This window comes from Ambystoma mexicanum, chromosome 2p (genome assembly GCF_040938575.1).
Source record: "Ambystoma mexicanum isolate Mex_15411 chromosome 2p, UKY_AmexF1_1, whole genome shotgun sequence".
NCBI lineage: Eukaryota > Metazoa > Chordata > Amphibia > Caudata > Ambystomatidae > Ambystoma > Ambystoma mexicanum.
Window position 1 is genome coordinate 1,231,351,054 of NC_090923.1, and position 12,203 is coordinate 1,231,363,256.

Here is a 12,203-nt window from a genome sequence, read left to right on the forward strand (position 1 = left end):
TGGAGGCGGGGTCTACCAAAACCATGGTATTGGAGGCGGGGCCTGCCAAAACCATGGTATTGGAGGGGGGGCCATTCAAAACCATGGTATTGGAGGCGGGGTGAGCCAAAACCATGGTATTGGAGGCGGGGCCAGCCAAAACCATGGTATTGGAGGCGGGGCCAGCCAAAACCATGGTATTGGAGGCGGGGCCTGCCAAAACCATGGTATAAAACCATGGTATTGGAGGCGGGCCTGCCAAAACCATGGTATTGGAGGCGGCGCCATCCAAAACCATGGTATTGGAGGCGGGGCCAGCCAAAACCATGATATTGGAGGCGGGGATATCAAAAACAATGATATTGGAGGCGGGGACAGCCAAAACCATGATATTGGAGGCGGGGCCAGCCAAAACCATGGTATTGGAGGCGGGGTCTACCAAAACCATGGTATTGGAGGCGGGGCCAGCCAAAACCATGGTATTGGAGGCAGGGCCAACCAAAACCATGGTATTGGAGGGTATGGAGGCGGGGCCAGCCAAAACCATGGTATTGGAGGCGGGGCCAGCCTAAACCATGGTATTGGAGGCGGGGCCAAAAAAAACATGATATTGGAGGCGGGGCCAGCCAAAACCATGTAACTGGAGGCGAGCCAGCCAAAACCATGGTATTGGAGGCGGGGCCTACCAAAACCATGGTATTGGAGGCGGGGCCATCAAAAACCATGATATTGGAGGCGGGGCCATCAAAACCATGATATTGGAGGCGGGGCCAGCCAAAACCATGTAACTGGAGGCGGGGCCAGCCAAAACCATGGTATTGGAGGCGGGGCTAGCCGAAACCATGGTATTGGAGGCGGGGCTAGCCAAAACCATGGTATTGGAGGCGGGGCCAGCCAGGCGGGGCCAGCTAATTGGAGGCGGGGCCAGCCAAAACCATGGTATTGGAGGCGGGGCCAGCCAAAACCATGGTATTGGAGGCAGGGCCAGCCAAAACCATGGTATTGGAGGCGGGGCCTGCCAAAACCATGGTATTGGAGGCGGCGTCTGCCAAAACCATGGTATTGGAGGCGGGGCCTGTCAAAACCATGGTATTGGAGGCGGGGCCTGCCAAAACCATGGTATTGGAGGCGGGGCCTGCCAAAACCATGGTATAAAACCATGGTATTGGAGGCGGGGCCTGCCAAAACCATGGTATTGGAGGCGGGGCCAGCCAAAACCATGGTATTGGAGGCGGGGCCTGCCAAAACCATGGTATTGGAGGCGGGGCCAGCCTAAACCATGGTATTGGAGGCGGGGCCAGCCAAAACCATGGTATTGGAGGCAGGGCCAGCCAAAACCATGGTATTGGAGGCGGGGCCAGCCAAAACCATGGTATTGGAGGCGGGGCCTGCCAAAACCATGATATAAAACCATGGTATTGGAGGTGGGGCCAGCCATAACCATGGTATTAAACCATGGTATTGGAGGCGGGCCTGCCAAAACCATGGTATTGGAGGCGGGGCCAGCCAAAACCATGGTATTGGAGGCGGGGCCAGCCAAAACCATGGTTTTGGAGGCGGGGCCAGCCAAAACCGTGATATTGGAGGCGGGGCAAGCCAAAACCATGATATTGGAGGCGGGGCCAGCCAAAACCATGGTATTGGAGGGGGGGTCTACCAAAACCATGGTATTGGAGGCGGGGCCTGCCAAAACCATGGTATTGGAGGGGGGGCCATTCAAAACCATGGTATTGGAGGCGGGTCATTCAAAACCATAGTATTGGAGGCGGGGCCAGCCAAAACCATGGTATTGGAGGCGGGGCCTGCCAAAACCATGGTATAGGAGCCGGGGCCTGCCAAAACCATGGAATTGGAGGCGGGGCCTGCCAAAACCATGGTATTGGAGGCAGGGCCTGCCACAACCATGGTATTGGAGGCGGGGCCAGCCAAAACCATGGTATTGGAGGCGGGGCCTGCCAAAACCATGGTATTGGAGGCGGGGCCTGCCAAAACCATGGTATTGGAGGCGGGGCCAGCCAAAACCATGATATTGGAGGCGGGGCCATCAAAAACCATGGTATTGTAGGCGGGGCCAGCCAAAACCATGATATAAAACCATGGTATTGGAGGCGGGGCCAGCCAAAACCATGGTATTGGAGGCGGGGCCAGCCAAAACCATGGTATTGGAGGCGGGGCCAGCCAAAACCATGATATTGGAGGCGGGGCCAGCCAAAACCATGTAACTGGAGGCGGGGCCAGCCAAAACCATGGAACTGGAGGCGGGGCCTGCCAAAACCATGGTATTGGAGGGGGGCCATTCAAAACCATGGTTTTGGAGGCGGGTCATTCAAAACCATGGTATTGGAGGCGGGGCCAGCCAAAACCATGGTATTGGAGGCGGGGCCAGCCAAAACAATGGTATTGGAGGCGGGGCCATCAAAAACCATGGTATTGGAGGCGGGGCCAGCCAAAACCATGGTATTGGAGGCGGGGCCAGCCAAAACAATGGTATTGGCGGCGGGGCCTACCAAAACCATGGTATTGGAGGCGGGGCCATCAAAAACCATGGTATTGGAGGCGGGGCCTGCCAAAACCATGGTATAGGAGGCGGGGCCTGCCAAAACCATGGAATTGGAGGCGTGGCCTGCCAAAACCATGGTATTGGAGGCGGGGCCTGCCAAAACCATGGTATTGGAGGCGGGGCCAGCCAAGGAGGGTATTGGAGGCGGGGCCTGCCAAAACCATGGTATTGGAGGCGGGGCCTGCCAACAAAACCATGGTATTGGAGGCGGGGCCTGCCAAAACCATGGTATTGGAGGCGGGGCCAGCCAAAACCATGGTATTGGAGGCGGGGCCAGCCAAGGAGGGTATTGGAGGCGGGGCCTGCCAAAACCATGGTATTGGAGGCGGGGCCTGCCAACAAAACCATGGTATTGGAGGCGGGGCCTGCCAAAACCATGGTATTGGAGGCGGGGCCTGCCAAAACCATGGTATTGGAGGCGGGGCCAGCCAAGGAGGGTATTGGAGGCGGGGCCTGCCAAAACGAGGGTATTGGAGGCGGGGCCTGCCAAAACCATGGTATTGGAGCCGGGGCCTGCCAAAACCATGGTATTGGAGGCGGGGCCAGCCAAAACCATGGAACTGGAGGCAGGGCCAGCCAAAACCATGGTATTGGAGGCGAGGCCAGCCAAAACCATGTAACTGGAGGCGGGGCCGGCCAAAACCATGGTATTGGAGGCGGGTCATTCAAAACCATGGTATTGGGGGCGGGGCCTACCAAAACCATGGTATTGGAGGCGGGGCCTACCAAAACCATGGTATTGGAGGCGGGGCCTACCAAAACCATGGTATTGGAGGCGGGGCCTTCCAAAACCATTGTATTGGAGGCAGGGCCTACCAAAACCATGGTATTGGAGGCGGGGCCATCAAAAACCATGATATTGGAGGCGGGGCCAGCCAAAACCATGTAACTGGAGGCGGGGCCAGCCAAAACCATGGTATTGGAGGCGGGGCCAGCCAAAACCATCGTATTGGAGGCCAAAACCATGGTATTGGGTGCGGGGCCTGCCAAAACCATGGTATTGGAGGCGGGGCCTACCAAAACCATGGTATTGGAGGCGGGGCCTACCAAAACCATGGTGTTGGAGGCGGGGCCTACCAAAACCATGGTATTGGAGGAGGGGCCAGCCAAAACCATGGTATTGGAGGCGGGGCTAGCCAAAACCATGGTATTGGAGGCGGGGCTAGCCAAAACCATGGTATTGGAGGCGGGGCCAGCCAGGCGGGGCCAGCTAATTGGAGGCGGGGCCAGCCAAAACCATGGTATTGGAGGCGAGTCATTCAAAACCATGGTATTGGAGGCGGGGCCAGCCAAAACCATGGTATTGGAGGCGGGGCCAGCCTAAACCATGGTATTGGAGGCGGGGCCAGCCAAAACCATGGTATTGGAGGCAGGGCCAGCCAAAACCATGGTATTGGAGGCGGGGCCTGCCAAAACCATGATATAAAACCATGGTATTGGAGGTGGGGCCAGCCATAACTATAGTATTAAACCATGGTATTGGAGGCGGGCCTGCCAAAACCATGATATTGGAGGCGGGGCCAGCCAAAACCATGTAACTGGAGGCGGGGCCAGCCAAAACCATGGTATTGGAGGCGGGGCCAGTCAAAACCATGGTATTGGGGGCGGGTCATTTAAAACCATGGTATTGGAGGCGGGGCCAGCCAAAACCATGGTATTGGAGGCCAAAACCATGGTATTGGGTGCGGGGCCTACCAAAACCATGGTATTGGAGGCGGGGCCTACCAAAACCATGGTATTGGAGGCGGGGCCAGCCAAAACCATGGTATTGGAGGCGGGGCTAGCCAAAACCATGGTATTGGAGGCGGGCCAGCCAGGCCGGGCCAGCTAATTGGAGGCGGGGCCAGCCAAAACCATGGTATTGGAGGCGGGGCCAGCCAAAACCATGATATTGGAGGCAGGGCCAGCCAAAACCATGTAACTGGAGGCGTGGCCGGCCAAAACCATGTAACTGGAGGCGGGGCCAAAAAAAAACATGATATTGGAGGCGGGGCCAGCCAAAACCATGTAACTGGAGGCGGGGCCAGCCAAAACCATGGTATTGGAGGCGGGGCCAGTCAAAACCATGGTATTGGGGGCGGGTCTTTCAAAACAATGGTATTGGAGGCGGGGCCAGCCAAAACCATGGTATTGGAGGCGGGGCCAGCCAAAACCATGGTATTGGAGGCGGGGCCAAAAAAAAACACGATATTGGAGGCGGGGCCTACCAAAACCATGGTATTGGAGGCGGGGCCTACCAAAACCATGGTATTGGAGGCGGGGCCTACCAAAACCATGGTATTGGAGACGGGGCCTACCAAAACCATGGTATTGGAGGCGGGGCCATCAAAAACCATGATATTGGAGGCGGGGCCAGCCAAAACCATGGTATTGGAGGCGTGGCCAGCCAAAACCATGGTATTGGAGGCGGGGCCAGCCAAAACCATGGTATTGGAGGCGGGGCCAGCCAAAACCATGGTATTGGGTGCGGGGCCTGCCAAAACCATGGTATTGGAGGCGGGGCCTACCAAAACCATGGTATTGGAGGCGGGGCCTGCCAAAACCATGGTATTGGAGGCGGGGCCAGGCAAAACCATGGTATTGGAGGCGGGGCCAGCCAAAACCATGGTATTGGAGGCGGGGCCAGCCAAAACCATGGTATTGGAGGCGGGGCCTGCCAAAACCATGGTATTGGAGGCGGGGCCAGTCAAAACCATGGTATTGGGGGCGGGTCATTTAAAACCATGGTATTGGAGGCGGGGCCAGCCAAAACCATGGTATTGGAGGCGGGGCCAGCCTAAACCATGGTATTGGAGACAGGGCCAAAAAAAACATGATATTGGAGGCGGGGCCAGCCAAAACCATGTAACTGGAGGCGGGGCCAGCCAAAACCATGGTATTGGAGGCGGGGCCTACCAAAACCATGGTATTGGAGGCGGGGCCTTCCAAAACCATGGTATTGGAGGCGGGGCCTACCAAAACCATGGTATTGGAGGCGGGGCCATCAAAAACCATGATATTGGAGGCGGGGCCATCAAAAACCATGATATTGGAGGCGGGGCCAGCCAAAACCATGTAACTGGAGGCGGGGCCAGCCAAAACCATGTTATTGGAGGCGGGGCCAGCCAAAACCGTGTTATTGGAGGCGGGGCCAGCCAAAACCATGGAACTGGAGGCGGGGCCAGCCAAAACCATGGAACTGGAGGCGGGGCCAGCCAAAACCATGGTATTGGAGGCGGGCCAGCCAAAACCATGGTATTGGGGGCGGGGCCTGCCAAAACCATGGTATTGGAGGCGGGGCCATCAAAAACCATGATATTGGAGGCGGGGCCATCAAAAACCATGATATTGGAGGCGGGGCCAGCCAAAACCATGGCATTGGAGGCGGGGCTAGCCAAAACCGTGTTATTGGAGGCGGGGCCAGCCAAAACCGTGTTATTGGAGGCGGGGCCAGCCAAAACCATGGAACTGGAGGCGGGGCCAGCCAAAACCATGGAACTGGAGGCGGGGCCAGCCAAAACCATGGTATTGGAGGCGGGCCAGCCAAAACCATGGTATTGGGGGCGGGGCCTGCCAAAACCATGGTATTGGAGGCGGGGCCTGCCAAAACCATGGTATTGGAGGCGGGGCCTGCCAAAACCATGGTATTGGAGGCGGGGCCAGCCAAAACCATGGTATTGGAGGCGGGGCCAGCCAAAACCATGGTATTGGAGGCGGGGCCAGCCAAAACCATGGTATTGGAGGCGGGGCCAGCCAAAACCATGGTATTGGAGGGTATTGGAGGCAGGGCCAGCCAAAACCATGGTATTGGAGGCGGGGCCATCAAAAACCATGATATTGGAGGCGGGGCCAGCCAAAACCATGGTATTGGATGCGGGGCCTGCCAAAACCATGGTATTGGAGGCGGGGCCTGCCAAAACCATGGTATTGGAGGCGGGGCCTGCCAAAACCATGGTATTGGAGGCGGGGCCAGCCAAAACCATGGTATTCGAGGCGGGGCCAGCCAAAACCATGGTATTGGAGGCGGGGCCAGCCAAAACCATCGAACTGGAGACGGGGCCAGCCAAAACCATGGTATTGGAGGCGGGGCCAGCCAAAACTATGGCATTGGAGGCAGGGCCTGCCAAAACCATGGAACTGGAGGCGGGGTGTTAGGGAGAATTCTCTGTTTAGGCTGAATTTCCTAACCTAGTGAGTCCCCCAGCAGCTTTGCTGGATTTTTGGGGTTTATTTTTTTCTCCTGTCAAGAGTGAGACTCTTTTACCCTCACTCTTGGACATGATTTGAGTGTGTTTCTTTGGATCTAGATGTAGATGTGTTTAATGGGCTATGGGGTCTTTTACTCCATAGGGTTTCATGTGTTTTTGCGATGTGTGTTACACAGCACCCTCCGTGCAGTAACACAGGGGTGTCATAGTGACCCCCCAGTATAGACTCCATACCCTGGGACTGACTACTGTCTCCCAGGGCATGTAAAGTCACCATTGACTTTACTAGTCTTAAATTCTGAACAGAACCAGTACAAACCATCATATTGTGGGCGTACTGGCTGGGGCAATTCGATTGCCGCAGGGTCTGTTAGTCGAGGGGGCACGTCTCCATTCCCCCTGATCGAGTTTTGGCTGGTGGCAGTGGATAGTACTTTTTATATTCAAACGTGAATATTTTCCTATGGGATTTCCCATTGTTTTAGGCTACTATCTTTATTTAATTATTTAAGGTAGCCTCGAACATACCGCCTGTTTATTTAATTAATATTAATTCTCCGGTTGGTATTTTTTGCCAAAACTTGATTCTAAAATGGCGTTTGTGTTCTCTTCTGTGACTCCAACCCAAGTCGAGCCCTTTGTTCCACTTTTTGGCGGGCTTCTCCACAGAAGCCCTCCAAAGTGGAGCCACTATGTCTGGGGTACTTAGGAGGGGTGGAGGGGAATGTAGGCACCCTGGACTGAGTTGTCTAGGCAACTCAAGTCGCACTCCGTCCTGATTGGCCCAAGTGGTGAGCCGGCCGGCTCACCACTTAGCATGTTTGAGTGACAGCTAGGCTGAGTGAATGGGGTTTGCTGCATAAAAGCAGGGCTTTGGGGACTGGAACTTCAGAAGTCGCCACAGGACCTAAGAATCCGACGAGGGAGAAGCTGAGCCGACCTGCCACGACACCACGACCGGTGGAGCCCTGCTGGACCGTCTCACCACTTTTCCCAATGACAGAGGAGATCTCCCGCCGGAGAGTCTTCTTCCTTTGACTGGTGGGGATAACCAGTTTCACCGTCTTTTCGCTTTCCTGACGTATCTCGTGGCCGCCTTGCCCGTGCTAAGCACCCCGGCAACCGGGATACCACGTTTTACCACGACTGCGAGATAAAGGTACCACCTTTTACCGGAAAACTCTGCGGCTGGTTTCTGCCCTGGTAGTGCAACGACCTGCATCTTTCCTCCACGTCGAGATCTTCTCTTCCCCTGGACGACGACGCAACTTGCAACCACTACCAAGAACAACTGCCACCGCTGGAGGATCCTTCCCACTTAAGGTACCGTGTCCCGCCTGGCTTCCCTTGCAACCGACTGTACGGGGTAGATTTAGCCCCCGGCTTTCAAACCTGGGTTAGCCTGGGACACCTTGGCTAAACTTTTCTAAGCCTCTCTAAACTCTTTTCTGAACCCTCTGCAAGACTTTCTAAGCCTAGTGTAACTGTGTGATCTTGGGCGCATTTGTGCTCTGCTCTCTCTAAGAGTGGGCCCAGCCTTTGGACTTTGGCTCACCAGTGACTTTTTGCTCTCTGCCTTGCTAATAGTGTTCCTGAATCGTAGAGTGGTGTAATCCTGCATATTCTGTCTTTTTCCCTCCCTTTTTCACAACCTTAGTAGAGTGCAATCTAGTTAAGCGCTCACCTCTGTATGACAATAAGTGGTGTCTTACTGTGATTTTCTAATAAGGGAAAAAGGGGTGTATATACCATAATAGTAACTGTGTTTAGAATATTTTACAATAAAAGTGCTGGATTGTTTCAACTGTGTGTTTATAAATAAATAATTATATACTTTGATACCAAAGCTCTGGTCAGTGTTTGCTTGTATTATTGTATCTGAGTGCCTATTGAGTATACTTTGCATACTGCCTAACTCTTCTTGAGGGAAGTCTGACTGCTCAGCCACAGCTACCAGGTAAATCTGGGTGGTACAGACGGCTACCAAGTGGGTTTACTGCTAACACCTGTAGTCTTAAATCTTTTGCGGTGGTCCCTAAGGGAACTGCACAGGTTTCTGCCTAACACGGGGCCAGCCAAAACCATGGTATTGGAGGCGGGGCCAGCCAAAACCATGGTATTGGAGGCGGGGCCAGCCAAAACCATGTAACTGGAGGCGGGGCCAGCCAAAACCATGGTATTGGAGGCGGGGCCAGCCAAAACCATGGAATTGGAGGCGGGGCCTGCCAAAACCATGGTATTGGAGGCGGGGCCAGCCAAAACCATGGTATTGGAGGCGGGGCCAGCCAAAACCATGTAACTGGAGGCGGGGCCAGCCAAAACCATGGTATTGGAGGCGGGGCCAGCCAAAACCATGGAATTGGAGGCGGGGCCTGCCAAAACCATGGTATTGGAGGCGGGGCCTGCCAAAACCATGGTATTGGAGGCGGGCCAGCCAAAACCATGGTATAAAACCATGGTATTGGAGGCGGGCCTGCCAAAACCATGGTATTGGAGGCGGCGCCATCCAAAACCATGGTATTGGAGGCGGGGCCAGCCAAAACCATGGTATTGGAGGCGGGGCCAGCCAAAACCATGGTATTGGAGGCGGGGATATCAAAAACAATGATATTGGAGGCGGGGCCAGCCAAAACCATGATATTGGAGGCGGGGCCAGCCAAAACCATGGTATTGGAGGCGGGGTCTACCAAAACCATGGTATTGGAGGCGGGGCCTGCCAAAACCATGGTATTGGAGGGGGGGCCATTCAAAACCATGGTATTGGAGGCGGGGTGAGCCAAAACCATGGTATTGGAGGCGGGGCCAGCCAAAACCATGGTATTGGAGGCGGGGCCAGCCAAAACCATGGTATTGGAGGCGGGGCCTGCCAAAACCATGGTATAAAACCATGGTATTGGAGGCGGGCCTGCCAAAACCATGGTATTGGAGGCGGCGCCATCCAAAACCATGGTATTGGAGGCGGGGCCAGCCAAAACCATGGTATTGGAGGCGGGGCCAGCCAAAATCATGGAACTGGAGGCGGAGCCAGCCATAACCATGGAACTGGAGGCGGGGCCAGCCAAAACCATGGTATTGGAGGCGGGGCTAGCCAAAACCATGGAACTGGAGGCGGGGCCTGCCAAAACCATGGTACTGGAGGCGGGGCCTGCCAAAACCATGGTACTGGAGGCGGGGCCAGCCAAAACCATGGTATTGGAGGCGGGGCCAGCCAAAACCATGGAACTGGAGGCGGGGCCAGCCAAAACCATGGTATTGGAGGCGGGTCCAGCTAATTGGAGGCGGGCTATTCAAAACCATGGTATTGGAGGCGGGGCCATTCAAAACCATGGTATTGGAGGCGGGGCCTGCCATAACCATGGAACTGGAGGCGGGGCCAGCCATAACCATGGAACTGGAGGCGGGGCCAGCCAAAACAATGGTATTGGAGGCGGGGCCAGCCAAAACCATGGAACTGGAGGCGGGCCTGCCAAAACCATGGTACTGGAGGCGGGGCCTGCCAAAACCATGGTACTGGAGGCGGGGCCAGCCAAAACCATGGTATTGGAGGCGGGGCCAGCCAAAACCATGGAACTGGAGGCGGGGCCAGCCAAAACCATGGTATTGGAGGCGGGTCCAGCTAATTGGAGGCGGGCTATTCAAAACCATGGTATTGGAGGCGGGGCCATTCAAAACCATGGTATTGGAGGCGGGGCCTGCCAAAACCATAGTATTGGAGGCGGGGCCTGCCAAAACCATGGTATTGGAGGCGGGGCCTGCCAAAACCATGGTATAGGAGCCGGGGCCTGCCAAAACCATGGAATTGGAGGCGGGGCCTGCCAAAACCATGGTATTGGAGGCAGGGCCTGCCACAACCATGGTATTGGAGGCGGGGCCAGCCAAAACCATGGTATTGGAGGCGGGGCCTGCCAAAACCATGGTATTGGAGGCGGGGCCTGCCAAAACCATGGTATTGGAGGCGGGGCCTGCCAAAACCATGGTATTGGAGGCGGGGCCAGCCAAAACCATGATATTGGAGGCGGGGCCATCAAAAACCATGGTATTGTAGGCGGGGCCAGCCAAAACCATGATATAAAACCATGGTATTGGAGGCGGGGCCAGCCAAAACCATGGTATTGGAGGCGGGGCCAGCCAAAACCATGGTATTGGAGGCGGGGCCAGCCAAAACCATGATATTGGAGGCGGGGCCAGCCAAAACCATGTAACTGGAGGCGAGGCCAGCCAAAACCATGGAACTGGAGGCGGGGCCTGCCAAAACCATGGTATTGGAGGGGGGCCATTCAAAACCATGGTTTTGGAGGCGGGTCATTCAAAACCATGGTATTGGAGGCGGGGCCAGCCAAAACCATGGTATTGGAGGCGGGGCCAGCCAAAACAATGGTATTGGAGGCGGGGCCATCAAAAACCATGAAATTGGAGGCGGGGCCAAAAAAAACCATGATATTGGAGGCGGGGCCAGCCAAAACCATGGTATTTGAGGCGGGGCCAGCGAAAACCATGGTATTGGAGGCGGGGCCATCAAAAACCATGGTATTGGAGGCGGGGCCAAAAAAAACTATGATATTGGAGGCGGGGCCAGCGAAAACCATGGTATTGGAGGCGGGGCCATCGAAAACCATGGTATTGGAGGCGGGGCCATCAAAAACCATGGTATTGGAGGCGGGGCCATCAAAAACCATGGTATTGGAGGCGGGGCCTACCAAAACCATGGTATTGGAGGCGGGGCCATCAAAAACCATGGTATAGGAGGCGGGGCCTGCCAAAACCATGGAATTGGAGGCGTGGCCTGCCAAAACCATGGTATTGGAGGCGGGGCCTGCCAAAACCATGGTATTGGAGGCGGGGCCAGCCAAGGAGGGTATTGGAGGCGGGGCCTGCCAAAACCATGGTATTGGAGGCGGGGCCTGCCAACAAAACCATGGTATTGGAGGCGGGGCCAGCCAAAACCATGGAACTGGAGGCGGGGCCAGCCAAAACCATGGTATTGGAGGCGGGGCCAGCCAAGGAGGGTATTGGAGGCGGGGCCTGCCAAAACGAGGGTATTGGAGGCGGGGCCTGCCAAAACCATGGTATTGGAGGCGGGGCCTGCCAAAACCATGGTATTGGAGGCGGGGCCAGCCAAAACCATGGAACTGGAGGCAGGGCCAGCCAAAACCATGGTATTGGAGGCGAGGCCAGCCAAAACCATGTAACTGGAGGCGGGGCCGGCCAAAACCATGGTATTGGAGGCGGGTCATTCAAAACCATGGTATTGGGGGCGGGGCCTACCAAAACCATGGTATTGGAGGCGGGGCCTACCAAAACCATGGTATTGGAGGCGGGGCCTACCAAAACCATGGTATTGGAGGCGGGGCCTTCCAAAACCATTGTATTGGAGGCAGGGCCTACCAAAACCATGGTATTGGAGGCGGGGCCATCAAAAACCATGATATTGGAGGCGGGGCCAGCCAAAACCATGTAACTGGAGGCGGGGCCAGCCA